This window comes from Rosa chinensis, chromosome 5, assembly GCF_002994745.2.
Source record: "Rosa chinensis cultivar Old Blush chromosome 5, RchiOBHm-V2, whole genome shotgun sequence".
Taxonomy (NCBI): domain Eukaryota; kingdom Viridiplantae; phylum Streptophyta; class Magnoliopsida; order Rosales; family Rosaceae; genus Rosa; species Rosa chinensis.
The window spans coordinates 75,961,943-75,971,531 of record NC_037092.1 but is presented as its reverse complement, the minus strand read 5'-3'; positions in this window follow the sequence as shown (position 1 = coordinate 75,971,531).

The window sequence follows — 9,589 nt, the reverse complement described above, 5'->3', positions numbered from 1 at the left end:
CACGGAAATGAAGTATAGGAAAAAGAAACTTAATCATTTCTTGTGTTTGGAAAAGATAAAGGAATTAATTTCATTTCCCTGAACCAAATGAGTGCTTTTTCAATCTTAACAAACTAACAGTAAAACATCATATTCAAATATGTTAAGATAAAAGGAAATAGCAAATCAATTACATAATACAATTTTGGAGTTTTATGAGAAAACTTTTTATATGTCATTTTCAAATCTTTGAGATTTGTACTGGATTCTATCACACGTCCTTATAAGTTAAACTTTATGAGACAAAAAGGACACTTCTTTTTCAGAAAACAAATAAAACACACTACCTTTAGAATTCATTTCCAACTTTGTTTCGGGCACTTAAATAAAATAAAATAAGCATAATTAATTGCTTACGGAAAATACAAATAGATAATAAGTTTTTCTATTGGAATCTCCAAATTTACTCGATCTCCTATACTTTTTACACCTCCTATCAAATTTTCAAATACTAAATTTACTCACTAAACCTCACTCAAGTTCATGAAATAACCTCACTCATATAATTTGCAAACGAACTATTAATCACATATTCATTCCATGATCCGATTACATAAATCTCTTATCCAATAAAAAATAAAATCAAACACAAGGTATTGGGTCTCAAAAATAATTTCTAATAAAAAAGAATTGCTTTTTTTTTCTCTTTTAGATGTGCAAAAAAAAAAACATGAAGAGTAATAATTTTTTCTTAATGTTTATTTATTTTCTCTATTTTCTGTACCTCATGATTAATTATTTAATAGTTGTTTAAGTAAATTCAAAATATGTGTCTGACCCAAACTCTAGGTTATTTGTGCAAGTTGTAAAGGGTTTATGTTAGATATATTCTCAGTTCGAAGATATCCAATCATGTTCGATTACTTTTCCATGTACAACTCTGATTCTATGTTTGTAATCATCTATATAAAGAGACTCTTATTATCAATGAAAACCATGACTCAATTCTCTCCCTGTTTCAGTTTTCCTAAACACGTTATCAGCACGAAGCCCTAACTTTGAAATCCCACAAACCAAAAATCCTAAAACCCTTGATCGCCGTTCCTAGCTCGCGCTAGCCTCTTTCCCACCGTGCGTCGCCGCATCCCACCACTGCGCCACCATCCCACGTGCCACTGCTTGCTGCCACAGCACGCCACACCGTTGCCACACTGCCGCCACACTGCTACCACACCACGCCACAGAGTGCCATAGCGCACCACATCACTGCCACAGCACGCCAAACTGCTACCACACCACGCCACATTGCTGCCACATCGTGCCACACCACTGCCACACCTGAAACCCTAAGTAGAGGTATGTTTTAAAGTTTTCGTTATTATAGTTTTTGTTCCTTTTCTCTTCTTTTTCGTCGGGGACTTGCAAGCTCCCTTCTTCTCTCCCCCTTTCTTCTTCATAGGGAAGACCTAATTAAGCTGAACTCTAGGGATTCGTGCTATCTCCAAGCTTAGAGCTTGTTGAGATCTCCAAACTTAGAGTTTGTAGAGAATTTATGATCGACCACTTAAGTCATTATTTCAATCTAATCCAATACTTCTTGAAATCGAATTTCTTGGGAGTGATTACGCTAAAAAATTTCTATTGTTTTCGTGGTAACTTTTTCCACTCCGAAACTAACCTATTTTTTTCATTGTTCTCTTTTTAGAATGAGTAACCTGAACAGACTGGACTTTGCTCTATTGGGAACAACTGGCTTTGGATATCACAAGTACGTGGGTTTGTGATGTTCGCCAGCATCTCAAGTCCAAAGGAATCCTGGATACGATTCTTTGGCTTAATCAGGATGTGCTAACTATTGAGCAAGCTCAATCTTTGGAAGCAAATAGAGCAGCCTTGGAGGCAAATAAAGTCGAAAGCCATCATTCTAATGACTCGTCATATGGATGATTCGCTCCAAAACAAATATATGAATGAAGAATACCTCAGAAGGCTGTGGGTCTCACTCGAAGAAAGATTTGGTAACATCTGTGACTTCCTGCTTCCTGACCTAGTTGAGATGGCATAACATCCACTTCTGTGATTTCAAGATTGTTCTTAACTACAACTCTGAAGCACTTCACATTAAATCATTGATGGAATTATGTGAAAAAGATATCATAGATACGACATTGATTGAGAAGACTCTCTCTATACCTTCCCTGTCTCTGGTTTGATAGTTGCTAAGAATTATCAAATCTATGTTACTGCAGAACGAATCACAAGGTTTCATGACCTCATTGAAGCTATGAATGTTGCTGAAAAGCATGACAACATCCTTGTGAAGAACTATAATTCGAGGCTCGTGGGAACATAACATATTCCAGAGTCCAATTATAGTTGTGCCCCTAAGGGTGGGCGCCAAGAGTGAAACCCTAAATCTAGGGACATATCTGGACGTTTTGGTTCATATTCTCGCTCTAATGAGGAAGGTAACCGCTAAAATAGGTGAACACAAAACTGAAGAGGTCAACGTGGAAAGAGAGAGGGAGGCAACGCCTCTGGCCATGTTGGTGGCGCCACTAGCACTAAGAGTCATCCAAATGACCCTTTCAAAGCCCCTCAATCAATGGAGTTTGAGCACAGAGATGTATGTTCCCGATGTGGATTATCCGGTCATTGGGCACACATTTGTGGAGCTCGTAAAGATATTTTACCGCCAACAAAGCATATTGTGAAGCAAGAAAAGCTCACTATGTGGAACAAGAAGATCAAGAAGGTGATCTAGAGTGAAGGGTTGAAGACTTCAAATCTGGCTGGCATCAATAGATCCCCCATTATGTTTAAATCTTTATTTTTTCAAGAGATGTAATGGGCAATTATCTTATATCTTGTGCTAAATGTCATTGGTTTAGTTTCTCTTTAAACTAGGCTCATCTAAAGTGAGTATGATGTCTAGGAAGGTTTTGAGATAAGTGGTACTTAAGCGAGCTTTGCTCCATCGACATCTCTCTACTCACCTGGTCATATTTATTTTGGAGTTACCGAAAGAAGTTAAACTATGGTAGTTATTTTGCATTGGTTAGTACTTGGATTAGATTCTCTTAATGGTTAAGAAACAATGATGTACTTCGTTGGCTTATGAATAAAATTTCGAGTTCTTTTCATTATGACTTCATTTTGATTTTGAGCATATTACTTTGTGACTACGATGGCTGGGCCATCAGGATTATTTCAAGGACATGGAATAGCCCCAATTCCACTTGCCAAATGGCATCTTAATTACTGTCACAAAAACTCTCTACGCTCCTAGGGCAAATCGAACCTTATTGAGCTATTCGAGTCAATAGATTCCATGCAAAACGCATGAAGAGAATGGAAAAGAGTTCATTTGCACTACCTTTAACCATTGCGAATAAAGACTCATCTTAGAGAAACGTATGTGTTTCTCTAGTAGATTTTATGTCACCACTATTCGAGCTATTAAATCCAATAAAATTATGAGAGAAGATCTCATGGATTTAGACACATATTGGCTTTGTCATGACAGGATATGTCATCCTATTCATGATATGATGATCCGTCTACTAAAGACTTTATACAGACAGCTATTCTTTCGAGCGAAACGAAGCAAGAATCAAAGACTGATTCCCGGTTTAAGTGTGACTACTGCTGCCACCGCCGTCCACCTTAATGGCGCTATAGTAGGCGTCACCTATGTCCATGACGCCATGGATGCCACTTCCTATGGTTATGACGCCATGATGGGTGATGTAGTCACAAAGTTTGCTTCAAATAGAGCTTCAAACGCTCAGGCCCTATCAAAATCCTCATTGGTTGCTTCCAAGGCCCCTCGCTCATTTTGCAAAGCCTGTTCCTTATGAAAATTAGGACCGAGACTGTCCTAGGCAAAGGATACGAAAATACTTATTCTGTTCTTACATAGAATTCTAGGGGATTATGTAGATTGATTCAACCAACTTGCGGATGTTTAAATATTTCATAATGTTGGTTGACGAGAAAACATGCTAGTCACATGTTGTGCCAGTGTCCACTTGTCATGCTGCTTATGCTACAGTCCTAGCACATATCATATGACAACGGGCTCACTCCCCAAATCATCTCATTTAGTCATTTGGACTTGACAATGCCACAGAGTTTACATCGAAGACTTTTGATGATTATTGCATATCACTGGGACTGATGTTGGACATCATATTCCCATGTACACACCCAAATGGTCTTGCGGAAACGACTACGATTATTAATCCGGACATTGGTAATGCGCACCAATCTCTCTATATCCGCTTGGGGTGATGCAATATGACATGCAGCTATATATGCTAATTTGTCTATGACCCACCACCACTTAAACAATCTATGCGTTACAGCTAGTGACTGGGTACAAGTATCTCGTACTTACGCATTTTTGAGTGTGCCAATTGCGTCGCCACAGTGCACTATGATGGGTCCTTATAGAAGAATGGGCAACTGAGTTGGATTTGAGACTCTAACAAATCGTCCGTCACTTAATGCCCTTGCAAGGTGATCTCCATACCACTAGATTTGCGGATTGTCACTTTGATGAGACAGTCTTCTAGTCGTTAGGGAGAGATAAGAACACAGATGTTCAGTAGGAACGACATGAATTATCGTGGTCTGTCCCTACTATGTCTCATCTAGATCCCCGCTAAAGTGACGAGATCACACATATCTGCTGCAAACATGTCTGTAAGGATGGACGTCCCTACGAGAAGATGCAAGGCCACTCTACAAGGAGGTAGGCATGGCCCCAACGTCATAGAGAGTGACACTCTAGCGTTACAGGCCATGGCCCCAGCTAAAATGAGTGGGAGCTAGACCCGTGGGTCTCGAAGGATACTTTGGCATAACTCAATCCTTTGATCATCGACACTCAAAATCCATTTCATGAGAACTTTCCAAATTAAGGTTATCGTTTGGGGCGCCTCAACTTCAGAACCTAGTTCTGAGAATATAGAGCTCTCTGATAATTATACTAGTGTACATGAGATGTGGGATGGAAACTCCATCATGATTGATGATGTTGTCGCGCATGAGTTTGTTGAGTCCAATGATATCGAACCATGCACCGTTGATGAATGAATGCCAACGTAGAGAAATTTGGCCTAAATGGAAAGATACTATCCATGTTAAGTTGGATTCTCTAACGAAGAGGAAGGTTTTTTGAGCCACTAATGCCAACACCTTCTACATAAAATTTGTTAACTAATGGGTCTTCAATCGTTAGAAAGCGTGATGAGATAAGGAGATGGTAATCTTGCCTTATGGTGCAAGGCTTCTCACAAAATACCCTGGAATCGTCTACGATGAGACATATTCTCTCGTAATGGATGTCATTACACCTCACTACCCTGTCAGTTTGGTAGTTTGGTAGTTTCTGAATAACTGAACATATAGCTTATGAATGTGGTCACTACGTATCTCTATGGGGATCCCAGATACAGAATATACATGAAGGTTCATGGGGAACTTTATTTACCCAAGTCAAGTGGCTCTAGACTCCGAAGTGCATTTGCAATGAGGTTGAAACGCTCACTGAAGTGACTACTTGATTGGGAAGGGATATGCCCACGCATTTTCATAACAAGTTCCGGATTCTATCGCGGTTCATATTGGACATGATCTTCATTGGAAGCCCCTTAAAGAGTTAAGGGAAACCGCTGAACACTTGAAATCCGAGTTTGAGATGAAGGATCTCGGGAGAACAAGATTATGTCTCGGTTTGGAACTTTATCATCATGTTGATAGATACTTAGGAGTTTTGACAAAGTCAATCCTTCAAGCACACCCACGATCGTCCGTAGTCTTGATCCTGAAAAGGATCCTCTTCGTTTCAAGGATGATGACGAAGATGTGCTAGATGCAGAAATGCCCTACTTAAGTATAATTGGCGCATTATTATGCATACCCCAATGCACAATACCAGACATTTCATTTGTAGTGAACTTGTTAGCTAGATATAGCTTTGTGCCAACGCGACACCATTGGACTGGTATAAAAGATATCTTTCGATACTTGAGATGTATGATTAATATGGGATTGTTCTATCCCTACATAGAGATGATAGATTTGTACCCATCATACACCAAAAACGCCGCCAACACTGGTTTGTGTTCTCTATCCCCATCCCAAAACAACATTAGTGTTTTAGAATGTTTTGCTGATGCTGGGTATCTCTCTGACCCATGCAAAGGTCGTTCCTAAACTATGTTCACCATGGGTAAGACTGCGAAATCTTGGAAGTCTACAAAGCAGACCATTGTCACTATATCTTTGGACCATGCATAGATATATTATTGCTCTTCACGAAGCAGTTAGTGAATGTTTATGGATTGGATCCATAATTACGCATGTTTGAAGCAATTGTGGTTTGAAGTCTACCACATATGAGCCTACTAGCATTTATGATGATAATGTCACTTGCATTGAACAAATGAAGCAAGGCTACATCAAAAGCAACGACACCAAGCATAATCAGCAACAAAAGACTCTCCTTAAGATCAAAGGTAGTATGGCAGACTTGTTACTAAGTCATCGCCTAATTCCACTTTCGAGAAACACGTTGGTAGCATCGTTTGCGGAAGTTATCTGAACTCACATGACCGTAGTCGTCATGGGGAGATGCAGACATCAGGGGGAGATGTCTACATGTATGGTCTCAAAACGTGAACAGTGTGTTGTATTCTTTTTCTCTTTTGACCGAGGTTATTTTTGTCCCACTAGATTTTTGTTACTCGGCAAGGTTTTTGACGAGGCAACGAGAGGAACACCACGTTTGGGTGACACAAGGGGGAGTGTTCAAGTAAATCAAGAAAATGTGTCTAACCCAAATTGTAGGTTACTTCTGCAAGTTGTAAAAGGGTTTATGTTAGAGATATTCGTAGATATCCAATTATGTAATCACTGCCTTGCAGCGATCTAGTAGGGACCTCAGTGTTATTAGAGCAGTTCTTGATGGGATCAGGTTGATGCTCATCGAGTTTGCACATGTCTCGTGGAAGCATGTCAAGAAACGTGGGAATCATATGGTTCATGCTCTTGCAAGAGCTTCATTGAGTATGACACAATCAATATTTTGCCCAGAGGTTGGCCCTCCATGGAATTCAGGTTTGGTAGAAGCAGAGTGCTATAGTTTTTTTTTTTTTTTTCATTCAATCAGGGTAGCTCCTTTGGAGTGTTTATAGTCCCATATTCAAGTTTATTAATGAGTATTTCATTTGAAAAAAGAAATTAGGGAGTATATTGTTGAAGATAATGATCAAGATGAGGTGTTTTCTTTCTAGATAAATTTGTATAATTTCACCTTATGTTTATATTCTTTATTCTCCTTTGGAATGGGAAAAAGATGATGAAATTTAATTGAAAGTGAGGATTTCATAAAGGTGCGGCTATTGCCACCATACTAACTACTTTCTTCATCTAACATTCTCTTATCACCTTACATACATATATATATATATATATATATATATTTTTTTTTTTTTAAATTTCAAGTTTACTTAGTTTACCCATTTACAATACCTAAAATACCATTTTCCAATGTAGGGTACTAGAGTTTAACTCGAATTCTTTTTCTATTGGCTTCCTCCATGTCTCGAATTCTTTTTTTGTTAGCATAACATGAGAACAATTGAAGATGATAAATGCTAAGAAAGAAAGCGTTAGGGTTTAACGATAAATGAATAAATTAAGAATTGAGTTTAAGCACGTGTTCTATAGGGTGTAATAAGAAAAATAAATTATAATTTTTAATAAGATATTGTTCTTTACTGTATTTTTATGTTAGGATATTTTAACCTTTCAATAAATCAGAAACTTATATGGTGAAGAAAATAGTTCGTAGGGTGACAATAGCCTCACCCATTTCATAACTTTTAGAAGTCAATTCCCTCATTTGACATTCTCATATTGGAATTCTTAAATTTATTTGTGGAAAAAAAAAAAGGAAGAAATTCATTGCCCAAATTCTTTACTTCAATTTCCACGAAAATGGTTTTCATTTTGAATTCCTTCATGGTATTTCAATTTTTAGTTCTTTATTTATTTTCAAAACGGCTTATTTTTTTTTCCATATAATTTTTTATTTGTTTTAAATTTCTTAATTGAGTAATGTTCGGTGAATCACTTTTTTTAGTACCACTTGCATTCTCTCTAGTTTGTCCTTTGAGGCCTCTTGACTCTCTGGTTTCTCCTATGAGTCCTCTCACCATCACTCTCTCTCTCCCTCCTCAACTCTGATCCTTCATTCTCTCTCTCCTCGATGACTTTGATTTGTCCCTCACTCCCTCCAAACATCATCTTGATTTAATTTTAATCATATAATCAAATATTCATCACAATTTTTTTGAAATTAATACCTGGGAAACTTCACTTGAAATCATTGAGATGAAGAAATGGTGGAATCATACAAGGGTGTGGGGGCAACAACTATTCAGTTGCGGCGGAGGCGGATGATGAGAGGAGAGGCAGAAAAGAAGGTTGAGAGTGATTTAGATAGGTTTGATATGTTTTCCACTTTTTTCTTAATTGTTCCATGAGTTTGGTCACAGACCCGTTATTTCTTCTAGCCCACTGGGCTTTGTTTCTATGAGAAGTACTATTTGTCAAAAAAGAAATCAATACAAATTAAATGGGCCCTGCTGAATGAATTAACCCAAAGACATCCTTACGATAGTTCAATAAATATATAATTCAACATGTTGATTATTTGATTTGATGGCACTGAGGCAATAGGCTTTAATAGACTAATAGGTTGAAGATCTTATTATTTTATTTAAGTAATTATATGCAATAAAAATTAAATTAAATTAAAAAATAGAAACCACTTAGGCGCTAGGCACCGAGCTACCGTTAGACTAGTGCCTAGTGATTTTTAGAACCTAGACCTTATGTGGCAGCTGATGTGGTAGAAAGTCTAACCTATCACAAAATTTCACCAAATAACGCGACTGTTCCACATTAGCTGTCACAGAAGATGAGTTGCAAGTAGTATCCAAAAAGGTTGTTCACTTAGCATTATTCTTCTTAATTTATTATACATTGTAAATCGTAAATAGATACAATCAAACAATAGAATTTACAATTAATGGAATATTAATTGATGGAGTTGTAGATTCCATCATATATAAATTCTTACGAATTTGACAATTTTCTCATCGAAACATACCATCGAACCTTTGATCTAGCCTAGTCCCGATCAATTCCCAAACTCCCTTAATAACTTATTAGGCTAACCCGAAGGGCTTCATTTATATTATCTTTTGAGGGATTTTAATTTCATTCATAAAAACGAGATTAATTACAAAATGTAATCCACTTCTTGAGTTTTCTCTCTCGTGAAGCCACCGTTAAGTTTCAGTCCTGACATTGGTTTCATACATCTACAATTATACCTGGGCTGATTTAAGAGAATCCATCTTGGCTGCCTTTAGCATCAATGTTCATTGCTTGTCGTTTGAAGTCTTGTGGTGTTCTTTGACTATCTGACAAGAGATTATTTTTGGTCTGTTGGCCAGTTCAATCTCGATGTTGGAATTGGCTCCAACTGTGTGCTCATCGCTCTGGATTGCTGCTTGCTGTTCAACATGAGGAC